Below are 15,191 nucleotides of genomic sequence, written 5' to 3' on the forward strand. Positions count from 1 at the left end.
GTAATTTTCACAATTAAAAACAGTGCTAGGACTTCCCTGGTGGCACAGTGGTTAAGAATCCGCCTGCCAGGGGCTGCCCTGGTGGCGCAGTGGTTAAGAATCTGCCTGCCAATGCAGGGGACACGGGTTCGAGCCCTGGTCTGGGAAGATCCCACATGCCGCGGAGCAACTAAGCCCATGTGCCACAACTACTGAGCCCACGTGCCACAACTACTGAGCCCGCCTGCCACAGCTACTGAAGCCCGCATCCCTAGAGCCCATGCTCCGCAACAAGAGAAGCCACCGCAATGGGAAGCCCGCGCACCACAACGAAGAGTAGCCCCCGCTAGCCCCAACTAGAGAAAGCCCGCGCGCAACAACAAAGACCCAATGCAGCCAAAAATTAAAAATAATTAATTTTTTTAAAAAACAGTGCTAAATTTGAACGTCATTGTACATACATTCCATGGGCACAAAAGTATTCCCTACGATAGACAATTAGACTCTCTGAGCCAAAAGAAATATATATTTAGAATTTGGTGGCTATTGCCAAATTGACTTTCAAAAATCTCATACTAGTATATCAATGCCCATTTCTCTACAATCTCACTAACTCTGGATATTATGAATCTTTAATTTTAGGTAATTTAAATTCCAAATAACATTCATTCTAATCGATCGACATATATTTTTTAAAACACCTATTATATGACAGGTAGTCTGCAAATGTTAGACATTCACTAGTTTGTCACACAGCCACTATTCTACCTATCCTTGCCTCCATAATTTGTCTTTAATACATTTTAAAGGAGACATAACGTTAGATTATAAAATTCACCAACCATCTTGATCAAGCAATTATTCAATCATATTCAAATATAGTTTTGAAATTAGCTTCCTTGTACCATTTTTCTTATGGGAGAAAATGATTCCTTTGGGAAAATGCTGGTGAAATAACAAAGGCCAGAGATTTTTACTAGCTGGGGATTCTTTTTTTTTTTTTTTTAATATTTATTTACTTATTTATTTGGCTGCGCCGAGTCTTAGTTGTGGCACGTAGGATCTTAGTTGCAGTATGCGGGATCTAGTTCCCTGACCAAGGATCGAGCCTGGGCCCCCTACATTGGGAGCACGGAGTCTTAACCACTGGACACTCAGGAAGTCCCCTAGCTGGGGATTCTTTATTCAACCTTTCTGAACTTCTGTTTCCTAGTCTCCACAATGAGAATAATATGGGTGCCTACCTTTTAGAACTAATTTCAGGTTTTAATGAGATAACATAGAGAAAACAACAAATTCCTGATGGTAATGTCACAGTGCGTGCAACACACCAGTCATGCTTGAAGAGCTTTATACGTATTAAATCATTTGAGCCTCACAACAACTCTAGGAGATGGCTACCTCTGTTATCTTCATTTCAAAAATAAGAAATTGAGACCAGAGAAGAACTTTCCCAGGGCCTTCCAGAAACTCTGCAGAGGCAAGATTGAATCCCAGAAGACCCGGCTTCAGAGCTAACTCTCATACCAACTCCACTATACTGTCTCCTGTAGAGGTAATCAAGCAATAAATATTATTTCCTTTATTCTTCATGCATTATACCAGAGTCTATGAGATACACATCCCTACCTACAGGATGTTAAATATGCTGATAGAAGATGATTCATTAAAATCTTTTTTTTTTAACATCTTAATTGGAGTATAATTGCTTTACAATGGTGTGTTAGTTTCTGCTGTATAACAAAGTGAATCAGCTATATGTATACATATATACCCATATCCCCTCCCTCTTGCGTCTCCCTCTCACCCTCCCTATCCCACCCCTCTAGGTGGTCACAAAGCACCGAGCTGATCTCCCTGTGCTATGCGGCTGCTTTCCACTAGCTATCTACTTTATATTTGGTAGTGTATATACGTCCATGCCACCCTCTCACTTCATCCCAGCTTACCCTTCCCCCTCGCCGTGTCCTCAAATCCATTCTCTACATCTGCATCTTTATTCCTGTCCTGCCCCTAGATACTTCAGAACCTTTTTTTTTTTTTAGATTCCATATATATGTGTTAGCATACAGTATTTCTTTTTCTCTTTCTGACTTACTTCACTCTGTATGACAGACTCTAGGTCCATCCACCTCATACAAATAATTCAGTTTCGTTTCTTTTTATGGCTGAGTAACATTCCATTGTATATATGTGCCACATCTACTTTTTTTTTTTTTTTTTTTGGCATTCTGGTCAATTTTTTTTTTTTTACTTTTATTTATTTATTTTTTTAAACATCTTTATTGGAGTATAATTGCTTTACAATGGTGTGTTAGTTTCTGCTGTATAACAAAGTGAATCAGCTATACTTATACATATATCCTCGTATCTCCTCCCTCTTGCATCTCCCTCCCACCCTCCCTATCCCAGCCCTCTAGGTGGTCACAAAGCACTGAGCTGATCTCCCTGTGCTATGCGGCTGCTTCCCACTAGCTATCTATTTTACATTTGGTAGTATATATAAGTCCATGCCACTTTCTAACTTCGTCCCAACTTACCCTTCCCCATCCCCATGTCCTCAAGTCCATTCTCTATGTCTGTGTCTTTATTCCTGTCCTGCTCTTAGGTTCTTCAGAACTTTTTTTTTTTTTAGAGTCCATATATATGTGTTAGCATACAGTATTTGTTTTTCTCTTTCTGACTTACTTCACTCTGTAGGACAGTTGTTAGGTCCATCCACCTCACTACAAATAACTCAATTTCGTTTCGTTTTATGGCTGAGTAATATTCCATTGTATATATGTGCCACATCTTTATCCATTCATCTGTGGATGGACACTTAGGTTGCTTCCATGTCCTGGCTATTGTAAATAGAGCTGAAATGAACATTGTGGTACGTGACTCTTTTTGAATTATGGTTTTCTCAGGGTATATGCCCAGTGATGGTATTGCTGGGTCGTATGGTAGTTCTAGTTTTAGTTTTTTAAGGAACCTCCATACTGTTCTCCATAGTGGCTGTATCAATTTACATTCCCACCAACAGTGCAAGAGGGTTCCCTTTTCTCCACATCCTCTCCAGCATTTATTGTTTCTAGATTTTTTGATGATGGCCATTCTGACCGGTGTGAGGTGATACCTCACTGTAGTTTTGATTTGCATTTCTCTAATGATTAGTGATGTTGAGCATCCTTTCATGGGTTTTTTGGGAATCTGTTTATCTTTGGAGAAATGTCTATTTAGGTCTTCTGCCCATTTTTTGATTAGGTTGCTTGGTTTTTTTATTGAGCTGCATGAGCTATTTGTATATTTTGGAGATTAATCCTCTGTTGGTTGTTTCGTTTGCAAATATTTTCTCCCATTCTGAGGGTTGTCTTTTCTTCTTGTTTATGGTTTCCTTTGCTGTGCAAAAGCTTTTAAGTTTCATTAGGTCTCATTTATTTATTTTTATTTCCTTTTCTCTAAGAGGTGGGTCTAAAAGGATCTTGCTGTGATTGATGTCATAGAGTGTTCTGCCTATGTTTTCCTCTAAGAGTTTTATAGTGTCTGGCCTTACATTTATGTCTTTAATCCATTTTGAGTTTATTTTTGTGTATGGTGTTAGGGAGTGTTCTAATTTCATTCTTTTACATGTAGCTGTCCAGTTTTCCCAGCACCACTTATTGAAGAGGCTGTCTTTTCTCCATTGTATATTCTTGCCTCCTTTATCAAAAATAAGGTGACCATATGTACGTGGATTTTATTTCTGGGCTTTCTATACTGTTTCATTGATCTATATTTCTGTTTTTGTGCCAGTACCATACTGTTTTGATTACTGTAGCTTTGTAGTATAGTCTGAGGTCTGGGAGCCTGAGTCCTCCACTCCACTTTTCTTTGTCAAGATTGCTTTGGCCATATGTGTATGGGTTTATCTCTGGGCTGTCTATCCTGTTCCATTGATCTATATTTCTCTTTTTGTGTCAGTACCATACTGTCTTGATTACTGTAGCTTTGTAGTATAGCCTGAAGTCCAGGAGCCTAATTCCTCCAGCTCCATTTTTCTTTCTCAAGATTGCTTTGGCTATTTGGGGTCTTTTGTGTTTCCATAGAAATTGTGAAATTTTTTGTTCTAGTTCTGTGAAAAATGCCATTGGTAGTTTAATAGGGATTGCACTGAATCTGTAGATTGCTTTGGGTAATATAGTCATTTTCACAATGTTGATTCTTCCACTCCAAGAACATGGTATATCTCTCCACCTGTTTCTATCATCTTCAAATTCTTTCATCAGTGACTTATAGTTTTCTGCATACAGGTTTTTGTCTCCTTAGGTAGGTTTATTCCTAGGTATTTTATTCCTTTTGTTGCAATGGTAAATGGGAGTGTTTCCTTAATTTCTCTTTCAGATTTTTCATCATTAGTGTATAGGAATGCAAGAGATTTCTGTGCATTAATTTTGTATCCTGCTACTTTACCAATTCATTCATTAGCTCTAGTAGTTTTCTGGTAGCATCTTTAGGATTCTCTATGTATAGTATCATGTCACCTGCAAACAGTGACAGCTTTACTTCTTCTTTCCAATTTGGATTCCTCTTATTTCTTTTTCTTCTCTGATTGCTGTGGTTAAAACTTCCACAACTATGTTGAATAATAGTGGTGAGAGTGGACAACCTTGTCTTGTTCCTGATCTTAGAGGAAATGCTTTCAGTTTTTCACCATTGAGAACGATGTTGGCTGTGGGTTTGTCATATGGACTTTAATATGGCCTTTATTATGGCCTCCTCCTACTTTCTGGAAGGTTTTTATCATAAATGGCTGTTGAATTTTGTTGAAAGCTTTTTCTGCATCTATTGAGATGATCATATGGTTTTTCTCCTTCAATTTGTTAATATGGTGTATCACATTGACTGATTTGCATATATTGAAGAATCCTGGCATTCCTGGGATAAACCCCACTTGATCATGGTGTATGATCCTTTTAATGTGCTGTTGGATTCTGTTTGCTAGTATTTTGTTCAGGATTTTTGCATCTATGTTCATCAGTGATATTGGCCTGTAGTTTTCTTTCTTTGTGATATCTTTGTCTGGTTTTGGTATCAGGGTGACGGTGGCCTCTTAGAATGAGTTTGGGAGTGTTCCTCCCTCTGCTATATTTTGGAAGAGTTTGAGAATCATTAAATTCTTAAGCTTTGTATTAACATATAAGGAATCAGGTAACATTATTTATATATAATGTAAAACAAAGCCTTCTTTACCCAGGGATAAATTCTTGTTTGCTGGAAGAGCTGCTGGCTCCTATGTTGTAGAGTAGTAGTTCTCAGAATGTGATCCCTGGACCAGCAGTAACAGTGCTACCTGGGAACTTATTAGAAATGTAAATTCTTGAGCCCCAACTCGGACCTCCTGTATCAAACCCTGGAGGTGAGGCCCAGTCACTTGTGTTCTAAACAAGACTTCCATAAGATTCTGAGGCATGCTAAAGTTAAGAACCACTGAGTCCAGGTCTTTTGAGCATGAGCCATTCTGTTCTCCTTGCTTAGCATTGCAATAAACCTTTCTCCACTCAAAAAACAAAACAAAACAAAAAATAAACAAACCACTATTGTAGAGAATCCATGTAATGGGTGAAATGGAAAGAAAAAAAGTAAGCCAGAGAGCTCAGGATGACATTCATAATAAACAAGCCATGCACAGAAGAGAGGGAGGGGAGAAAGATGAAAAATGCATGAGGCCCAGGTATAGTATCTGACTTGAGGGATGAACAAAAAGAAGAGATCTTTATTTCAAGTTTCTATAGTATGTGGAAGGAAATAAGAGATGGATGGCAAAGAGAATTTCAAAACATTTTGCTTTATGTTATAAATTGGGTACACTTTCATACCCTTAAAAAAACCCTCAAATTTTCTCTTCAATTACTCTTGGCTATTAACTTGTACTTATTTGAATACAGTTACTATATAATGCCTAGACCATATAGGAGCCCCTAGTTTTATTAAGATTACATTGTTATAATGCAATGAATTTAAATTGATAGCATTGAGTAAACAATACAAATCAAATTCTAAAATCAGAAAGGGTTGATGCTGAATAACCTTACAGATCATAGAGATCACTGATAAGATACAATCATCAAGTCTAAATTTCATATTCTACAAGTTACAGAGGCTGCAAAGATGATGCAGCCCAAGCAATGTACCTATTTTTTGTCAGTAGGGTAGGTGTAGGAAGAGTCTATTGCATAAGCACTCAAAGGTACCCTTGTAGACTGTGAAGGCAGGAAATATATCTGTTTCTTTCCCCACCACATATCCAGTATCAATCAAAGTTTGACATATCATAGGTGCTAAATAAATCTTGTCATATAAGTGAATTAATGAAAAAGAACAATGGCAGAACAAATATGAGGGTTCAGTGACCAAATCCTCTGTACCAATAATACCCTAAGCTATCAGGAAAAAAGTTACCACTTTACTCCCTGGGTAGAGGTCTGGTTATGGAAGTAACTCACCTTAAGGAAAGAATTTGAGGTTCAGAAGTTTAGTCTGGAGAAAATGACTGAGTATCAGGAGGTGTGATGAGTGATAACTGAGTTAAGCACAGGATGTTGTTGTTCAAGATTGCCATCCAGCCCAGCCATCCAGCACCTGTGTCACAGTCAGGAAGGGAATGGAGAGAGAGAACATGTCAAATAAAATACTGATATATCCAGGGCCTTTATAAGAAACTGAAAGCTCAAGGTAGAGCTTTCTGTGGCTCAGTTATAGACCGCAACCAGGGAGATATCCCACTGGAAGACCTTGGTCTGAAGTTGTAGAAGTCAGAGTTGCTGCTTCAGGGAAGCCAAAATGGGTCATTACAAGTGCTACAACAGTAACCATAGCTGCAGCCAGGAATTGGGGTAGTGACCTTCCCTGGGCCCCTCCCTACCTTCCTATATCTACATGTCTTGCTCCATCACATCCTTCAGGTGAGATGTAATTGAAACTGCAATATCTCCCAGCCCCCAGCACTCCCTACACCAGTACCCTGATTTGTTTTTCTCCATGACACTCATTACCAGTTCACATACAATATATTTCATTTATTTGTTTGTCTGTCTTCCCTCAAGTAGAAAGTGAGTTCCATGTCTGTTATATTCATACTATACGCCTTAGCACCTAGGACAGTGCATGGTACATGGTAGGTGCCAATAAATATCTATTGAATGAATGAACTTTTCATTCATGTATATTTTTGCTATACATTCTATTAGGTAAGTAATATCTCTATTTTACAGACAAGAAATGAAACTCAGCAAAGTTAAGTGGCCCAAAGTAACATAACCACTAAGTATTGGGTTGGCCAAAAAGTTCATTCGGGTTTTCCCATAACCTCTTACGGAAAAACCCAAACGAACTTTTTGGCCAACCCAATATTAAAGTTGCTATTTGAAGCTAGCTCTGTCTCCCCACAAAGATGTCCTCTTAAAGTAGATGTCATTTGAGCTTAAAAAGTGGGTAGTACTGGACTATTTTCATAACTTATATCGTTTCTTTTAAAAACTTACATTATGTTCTGTAGCTATAACCTTCATGTTTACTCTATTCTTATTCCTACAGTAAAAGAGATTCAACATTCATCAGTCATTCTGCTACAGTTTCTTCATCTCTCAGTTCATGCTTTAGTAGTTTCTTCTAGAAGGGCTCAGGAGGGAATTCCCTGGCAGTCCAGTGGTTAGGACTTGGTGCTTTCACTGCCAGGGCCCAGGTTCGATGGCTGGTTCGCTCCCTGGTCAGGGAACTAAGATCCTGCAAGCTGTGCAGTGTGGTCAAAAAAAAAACCACCCTAGAAGGGCTCAGGGGAACTAGGATATATAAGTTAGGGTCCTATGAGAAGCAGATGCCAGGATAAAATTAGATGTGCAAGAGATTTATTAGGAGAAACATTTGTGAAGGGTAAAGGGAAAAGAGAGCAGGAGTAGATGGGAAGAGCCTTCAGACCATGATGAAAGCCTGAGACCTGGTGAAAAACAGAAGGAATAAAGGAGGATTGGGTAGTTCCTCAAAGGGTTAAACAGAGTTATATGGACCAACAATTCCACTCCTAGGTATAGACACAAGAGAAATGAAAACAAATATCCTTTCAAAAACTTGTACACAAATGTTCACAGAAATATTATTCATGATAGGCAAAAAGTGTAAACAACCCAAATGTCTATCAACTGATGGGTGAATAAATAAACTGTGGTGCATCCCTACAATTAAATATTTTCAGCAATAAAAAGGTAGTAATGCTACATGCTACAACATGGATGAGCCTTTAAAACATGCTAAGGGAAAGAAGCTGGTCACAAATGACCACGTAGTATATGACTGCTCTTATATGAATTATCCAGAAGGGGCAAATCTATAGAGACAAAAGTAAATTAATGGTTGTCTAAGGCTGTGGGGGATGGCGAATTTGGAGAGTGACAGCTAAAGGGTATGGATTTCTTTGGGGGGTGGGTAAAGAAAATTTTCTAAAATTGATTGTGGTGATGGTTGTACAACTCTGTGAATAGAATGAAAATGATTAAATTGTACACTGTAAATAGGTGAAATGTATGGTATGTGAATTATATCTCCATAAAGATTTTTTAAATGAGAAAGAAAAATAGAGGATTGGGTAGCAAGACTCAAAACTGCAGTACCACTCAGAAAGTCTTGACCGGGTCAATAGGGAGTCTTCAAGCAGAAACTGCCTATTAGAGGAATTGCACGTGGAGCAAAAATGACCCATCTCTGGTACTCCTACCATGCTGAGTCACTGGCTAGGAGAAGCCTGAGGGAGCTGGTGGGGAGGGCTCTCAGTGTCAACTCTGCAGTAAAACTAAAAGTGGACCAACTGGAGGCCTTAAGCCAACTCCACACCTCCCAGCAGGTTCCCTTCAGCAGAGCACCTCCATTGGATGCCCAAAGTAAAAGAAAGCAGGTTACATGGGTACAATACGGACAGCTGAGGCTTCTGTTCACCAACTGATTCTCATTTTTCTTTCCTATGTATAGGAAGCAAGATCATCAACCGACAGTGAATTTGGGTGGAAGGGGTAGAGATGTTGAGGTTTGAAGATAAAAGCGAAGGCACGAAGAAGTCATCTAGAAGAACAGAAGGATGAAAAGACCAAGGAGATGTAGTTTGAAAACCAGGCAGTGTTAACAGCCCACTAGACGGCAAGAATTCGAAGTTAGACTCATCAGCATGGTTGTGGGTTTTTCTCCACCCACATTCAGCTGCATGAGACAAAGTTCAGAATAGAGAAAGCTTAATTAAAACAGTGTTGGAGATTTCCTGGATGAGTAAGAGGAAGTGAAAAAGAGGCAAGGAAGTTGAGGGTGTATGCAAATAACTGATTATAATAGTTGATCATGGAATTTTAATTCGGTAAGCAAGGAAGTGAAGATATGAGGTAGATGAGAGCAACAGAAAAGAATTAGTGGTTTGTCCAGTAGGGGATTGTTTGAAGGACTCTTGGAGTTAGGGTACCTGAGAGAGTGACCTAGAAATAGAGGAGGTGGAACTACAGAAGGTAGTAGGGTTTCAGGGAAGCTTCTGCTGTCAGTTTTCCAGCTCTATTCCTATTACAGTCATCCCTCAGTAACCAAGGGGGACTGGTTCTAGGACACCCTTGGATACCAAAATCTGTGGATGCTCAAGTCCCTTATATAAAATGGCAGAGTATTTGGACATAACCTATGTACACCCTCCTGTATACTTTAAATCATCTGTATTACTTATAATACTTAATACAATCTAAATGTTATGTAAATAGTTGTAAATACAATGTAAATGCTATGTAAATAGTTGCCTGCACGTGACAAATTAAAGTTTTGCTTTTTGGAACTTTCTGATATTTTTTTTCTAATATTCTTAATCCGCGGTTGGTTGAATCCACGGATGCAGAACCGGTGGATACAGAGGGCTGACTATACTCCAAACAGGTTTTGCCTGTGCCTCATGCTTTGGAGAGCTATCGTCTGCTGACCTAGTCTGAGTTCAGCAGCCACGAGGAGTCTTCTCTCACACAGTCCCTCCTCATATTTTGTGCTTCACGATTACAGGCATACCTCTAAGATGTTGAGATGTTTTGGCTGTGGTGGCAAGTCACATGAATTTTCTGGCTTCCCAGCGCATATAAAAGTTATGCTTATACTATACTGTAGTCTACTAATTATGCAATAGCATTATGTCTAAAAAAACAATGTACATACCTTATTTAAAAAATACTTTATTGCTAAAAAATGCTAACCATCATCTTAACCTTTAGCAAGTCGTAATATTTTTGCTCGTTGAGGATCTTGCCTCGATGTTGACGGCTGCTGACTGATCAGGGTAGTGGTTGCTGAAGGTTGGGACGGCTGTGGCCATTTATTAAAATAAGACAACAATGAAGTTTGCCGCATTGATTGACTCTTCCTTTCACGAACTATTTCTCTATAGCCCGCAATGATGTTTGATAGCATTTTACCCACAGTAAAACTTCCTTCAAAATTGGAGTCAATCCCCTCAAACCCTGCTGCTGCTTTATCAACTAAGTTTGTATAGTATTCTAAGTCCTTTGATGTCATTTCAACAATCTCCACAGCATCTTCACCAGGAGTAGCTTCCACCTCAAGAAACCACTTTCTTTGCTCATCCATAAGAAGTTAGTCCTCATCCATTAAAGTTTTGTCATGAGACTGCAGCAGGTCCGTCACATCTTCAAGCTCCACTTCTGATTCTAATTCCCTTGCTACTTCCACCACATCTGCAGTTCCTTCCTCCACTTAAGTCTTGAACCCCTCAAAGTCATCCATCAGGGTTGGAATCAACGTCTCCCAAACTCCTGTAAATGTTGATATTTTGACCTCTTCCCATGAATCATGAATGTTCTTAATGGCATCTAGAATGGTCAGTCCTTCCCAGAAGGTTTTCAGTTGACTGGGCCCAGATCCATCAGAGGAGTAGCTATAGCCTTACAAAATGTATTTCTTAAATAATAAGGCTTGAGGTCAAAGTGACTCCTTGATCCATGGGCTTCAGAATGTATGTTGTGTTAGCAGGCATGAAAATAACATTAATCTCATTGTACCGCAGAGCTCCTGGGGTGACCAGCTGCATTGTCAATGAGCAGTAATATTTTGAAAGGAATCTTTTTTTCTGTGCAGTATGTCTCCACAGGGGGCTTAAAGTATTCAGTAAATGACGTTGTGAACAGACGTGCTATTGTTCAGGCTTTGTGGTTCCATTTATAGAGCACAAACAGGGTAGATATAGCATAATTCTTTTTTTTTTAAGTGTATAGGTTTGAGAGATAAATATTTATTTATTTATTTTTTAGCTGTGTTGGGTCTTCACTGCTGCGTGCGGGCCCTCTTCAGTTGCGGTGAGCGGGGCCCACTCTTCATTGTGGTGCATGGGCTTCTCATTGCGGTGGCTTCTCCCGTTACGGAGCATGGGCTCTAGGTGTGCGGGCCTCAGTAGTTGTGGCACGCAGGCTCAGCAGTTGTGGCTTGTGGGCTCTACACTGCAGGCTCAGTAGTTGTGGCACACAGGCTCAGTAGCTGTGGCTCACGGGCTCTAGAGCACAGGCTCAGTAGTTGTGGCACACGGGCTTAGTTGCTCTGCAGCATGTGGGATCTTCCCGGACCAGGGCTTGAACCCATGTCCCCTGCATTGGCAGGTGGATTCCCAACCACTGTGCCACCAGGGAAGTCCCTAGCATAATTCTTAAGGGTGCTAGGATTTTCAGAATGGTAAACGAACACTGGCTTCAAATTAAAGTCACCAGCTGCATTAGCCCCTAACAAGGGAGTCAGCCTGTCCTTGAAGCTTTGAAGCCAGGCATTGACTTCTCCTCTCTAGTTATGAAAGTTCTAGATGCCATCTTCTTCCAATGTAAGGCTGTTTCATCTACATTGAAAATCTGTTTTTTAGTGTAGCCACCTTCATCTTAGCTAGATCTGGATAACCTGCTGCAGCTTCTACATCAGTGCTTGCTGCTTCACCTTGTACTTTAATGCAAGTTCTTCTGAATTTTTGTATAATCACATATATTTCAATTTGGGAATAAAAATTATTTTCTCTGTTAATTTTGAATAGATCTTCTCACTGGCATTTCCATTTCCTAGAATTATGGCTGACTCATAAAAAGTCAACAATGAAAGTTTTTTTAATAAATCACGAACAACTAAATTTACCTAATGGCTACAAGCTATTATATAAATGAAGATTTCCAAATGTATGCTCCACTTAAGTCTAACTGAATTCCTCATAATAGATTTCTTGTATTCTCTGTACATTGAATCAAAGGATTCCAGTCTGTGCTCAGAGGGATCAGAGGTTGTATGGAAACGGTTCAGGCTTTCCAGAAACAGTGGCATATCTTCCCATCAAACAAAAAAAATTTAAACAGCATTGTAAAATTTGTATAATTATTATGTCTGCTTTATACAATGGGTTTTGCAGATAAATTTTTAAAGAACTTTGCCACTGCTCTAGTACGCTGAACCACCCAATGCTTGAATCTTTTTTAAAACCGGTCTGACAAGTGGTTCTATCTGAAACATTTCAATGTTATCTGGGACAACACATTTTTCCCTAATTGTTTAATTAAGTATCCCAAATAAAATATCATTTACCAGAATTTTAAGTGTAGGCTAATTAATTATAATTAACTATCTTAAAGTACGGACCTCTATATAAAATCCTATATTCTATCTTTTTATTTTTTTAATTGAAGTTTCATCCAGATGGCCATACAATGGCAAGACTCACTGCTACTCAAAGTGTGGTCCACGTAACCAGCAGCACTGGTATCACCTGGGATCTCATTGGAAACGCAGAATCTCAGTGCCACCCCTGCTGATTCAGAATATGCATTTTAACAAGATCCCAAGGTATACATACATGAACATGTGAACATATATGAACATACATATATGAACATGAACAAACATGTATGAACATATATGTTTGAGAAGCACTGATATAATTAATTCAGAGCAAAGAGCATATCCGTATTAGGCATGAACTAGTTTACATGGAGAAGAGGAGGATGTTCTCAAAAGGTTACCAAACTTGGCCACACATTTTAATTATCTGGGGAGAGTAAACAAAAAATACTGATGCCTGGGTCTCACTCCCACAGATTCTGACTCAATTGGCCCAGGGTGAAGCCTGAGTATCTGGATATTTTTAAATTCCCCTGGTGATTCTAATGTGCAGCTGAGTTGGAGAATCATTTCTCTAAATTAAAGGTTCCTAATGTGTGGTTGCATGTGAGAGTCACTTAAGGAGCTTTTTAAAAATACCAGTGCTGAGGACCCTACCCCCGGGGGCTCTGATTCAATTTGTCTAGGGAGAAGCCCAAGCACTGGTGTTTTTGACAGTTTCCCAGTTAGTCCCAATGGACAGCTAGAGTTGAAACACAACTTTACATGATGCTGATAAACCCAATCTCAAATTAAGGTGAAATTCATAATATTAGACTAGAATTGATAAACCACCCTCACCACCTCCTGTCCCATAAGATATAGGAATCCAGCAGGCATAAAAAAGATACTCGTGAATACTCATACTCAATTTCTGGAGCCTTGCATAGCCAGCAATATCCCTAAATATTTCTGCTCTATTGGAGATCTATAGCTGTGGCATAGAGTGAAGCCCAGTTCATTTAGCAGCCCTCAAAAGGCTTGAAGGCTCAGACAGAGAACACACAGTTTGTGTAAAGATAGCCACTCAACTTGGAAAATACTTCCCCAGAACCTACTCTAACAAAGCCCTTCTGCCATTTCCTTCACCTTTCAGCACCTTGCCTGCCTCAGCACGAGAATCCCCAGCATCCCTGCCTATGTAGGTCCAGGTCTATAAGGTAAAAATTAGGAGTACCTGGAAAAGGAACCACAAAATAATTAAAAGCACAACAAAGAAGCAGAACCTTCCATAGAATCATCAACCAAATTTTAAAATAGAGCAAAAGCATTCTCACCTTCATTTATCATCTAAACATGGGGGATGCATTGTACTACATGGAACTCTAAGGTATCAATGCCAATACCAGCAAATTAACACTACTTTAAGGGTATGACTCAATATTGACATGGCCCTTGAAATTAGGTCTAGATGCAGTTACTTAGATTTTTTTACATGTTTGAAATAGTTGATCATAATATGTAATCCTCAAGGAGTCAGGCCTCTTGGCTACTGAAGAAATAAACCATTATTATCATACCATGCTTGGTTCAGCACTTTCTAGACTGACCCTTGTCAATGAGGGAAAGGAGGTTAGTATCAGAACCTCACTGGATATGTGTATATGTGTGTGTGTGTGTGTGAATGTTATGTTTATTAAAAGAGGCATAAATTACAGGCTGAGAAATATTACTCTACAGGGGAATCTGTCCTCACCACTGCAACATAGTATTAAGCCTACTTATGCTGAGCATCTAAAGACAGCTGTTTCTTGAATGAACATTTGACATTTGTTTTTGTGATCAGAAATATGGCTAGTAAAGAGTGGCATTCAATTTTTTTTCACCTTGAAATCTCTAGTGCGTCATATAAATCCCAACCTAAAACAACTTGTAGAATACTGAAAGGTGGACTGTCACAGTGATTTGTTTGCCAAGTTTCTCTCTGAACAAGAATACATGGTAATTATTTCACAAAGTAATTTGGAAGCAACTGAAGAATAGGACTTTATCTTATAGTTGTTGTAGTTCTCACAAAGCTAGAACAATAAAAACTCTCTCAATACATACTTATTGAATTGACTTGAGATAGAGAAAAGCCAGATGGCATGTCCAGAACTCTTTTACCCGACTCTTCCAGCACTCCCATCAGGGAGGACAAAAAAGAAAGTTCCTCTATCATGTTAATGATGATAATGGATAAATAAATTATGAGGCTCAATTATATAAACTTAAAATAATTTTCTACATAATTTTATCCTTTATTTTCCAGGACATTAAGTAAATGATTAAATTATCCAACGTCTTGAGTGAGGGTGGGTTGTATACCTTGAGTAAATATCTAAATAACTATTAAGAAATTTGAGTTTATTTAGACTAGCAGTAATCTTTAAAATTGACCTAATGAAAAATAAAGGTGTTGATGAACATGTGTTTAATATGGAAGAGATATTCTTAGACACATTTGTATACTATGTGAAATTTCCGCAGAGAAATCCATGATACCAAAGAGGTCTATGCACATGAATGACAAAACTGAAAATATTGCTTATCTGGATAAAAGACTATAT

The 15,191-nt window shown here is 38.8% G+C and overlaps 1 protein-coding gene across 1 annotated transcript in view; it reads right to left on the reverse strand.

The window, feature by feature from the left end:
* JAK2 (Janus kinase 2) overlaps positions 1 to 15,191 on the reverse strand; it is a 221,382-nt gene that overhangs the window by 141,854 nt on the left and 64,337 nt on the right. The window contains exon 3 of the mRNA XM_036854640.1: positions 6,443 to 6,579. The gene's annotated coding sequence lies outside the window, so the exon portion shown is untranslated. The remainder of the gene's footprint in view (positions 1 to 6,442; positions 6,580 to 15,191) is intronic.

The sequence above is a fragment of the Balaenoptera musculus genome, chromosome 6 (genome assembly GCF_009873245.2).
Source record: "Balaenoptera musculus isolate JJ_BM4_2016_0621 chromosome 6, mBalMus1.pri.v3, whole genome shotgun sequence".
NCBI classification, from domain to species: domain Eukaryota; kingdom Metazoa; phylum Chordata; class Mammalia; order Artiodactyla; family Balaenopteridae; genus Balaenoptera; species Balaenoptera musculus.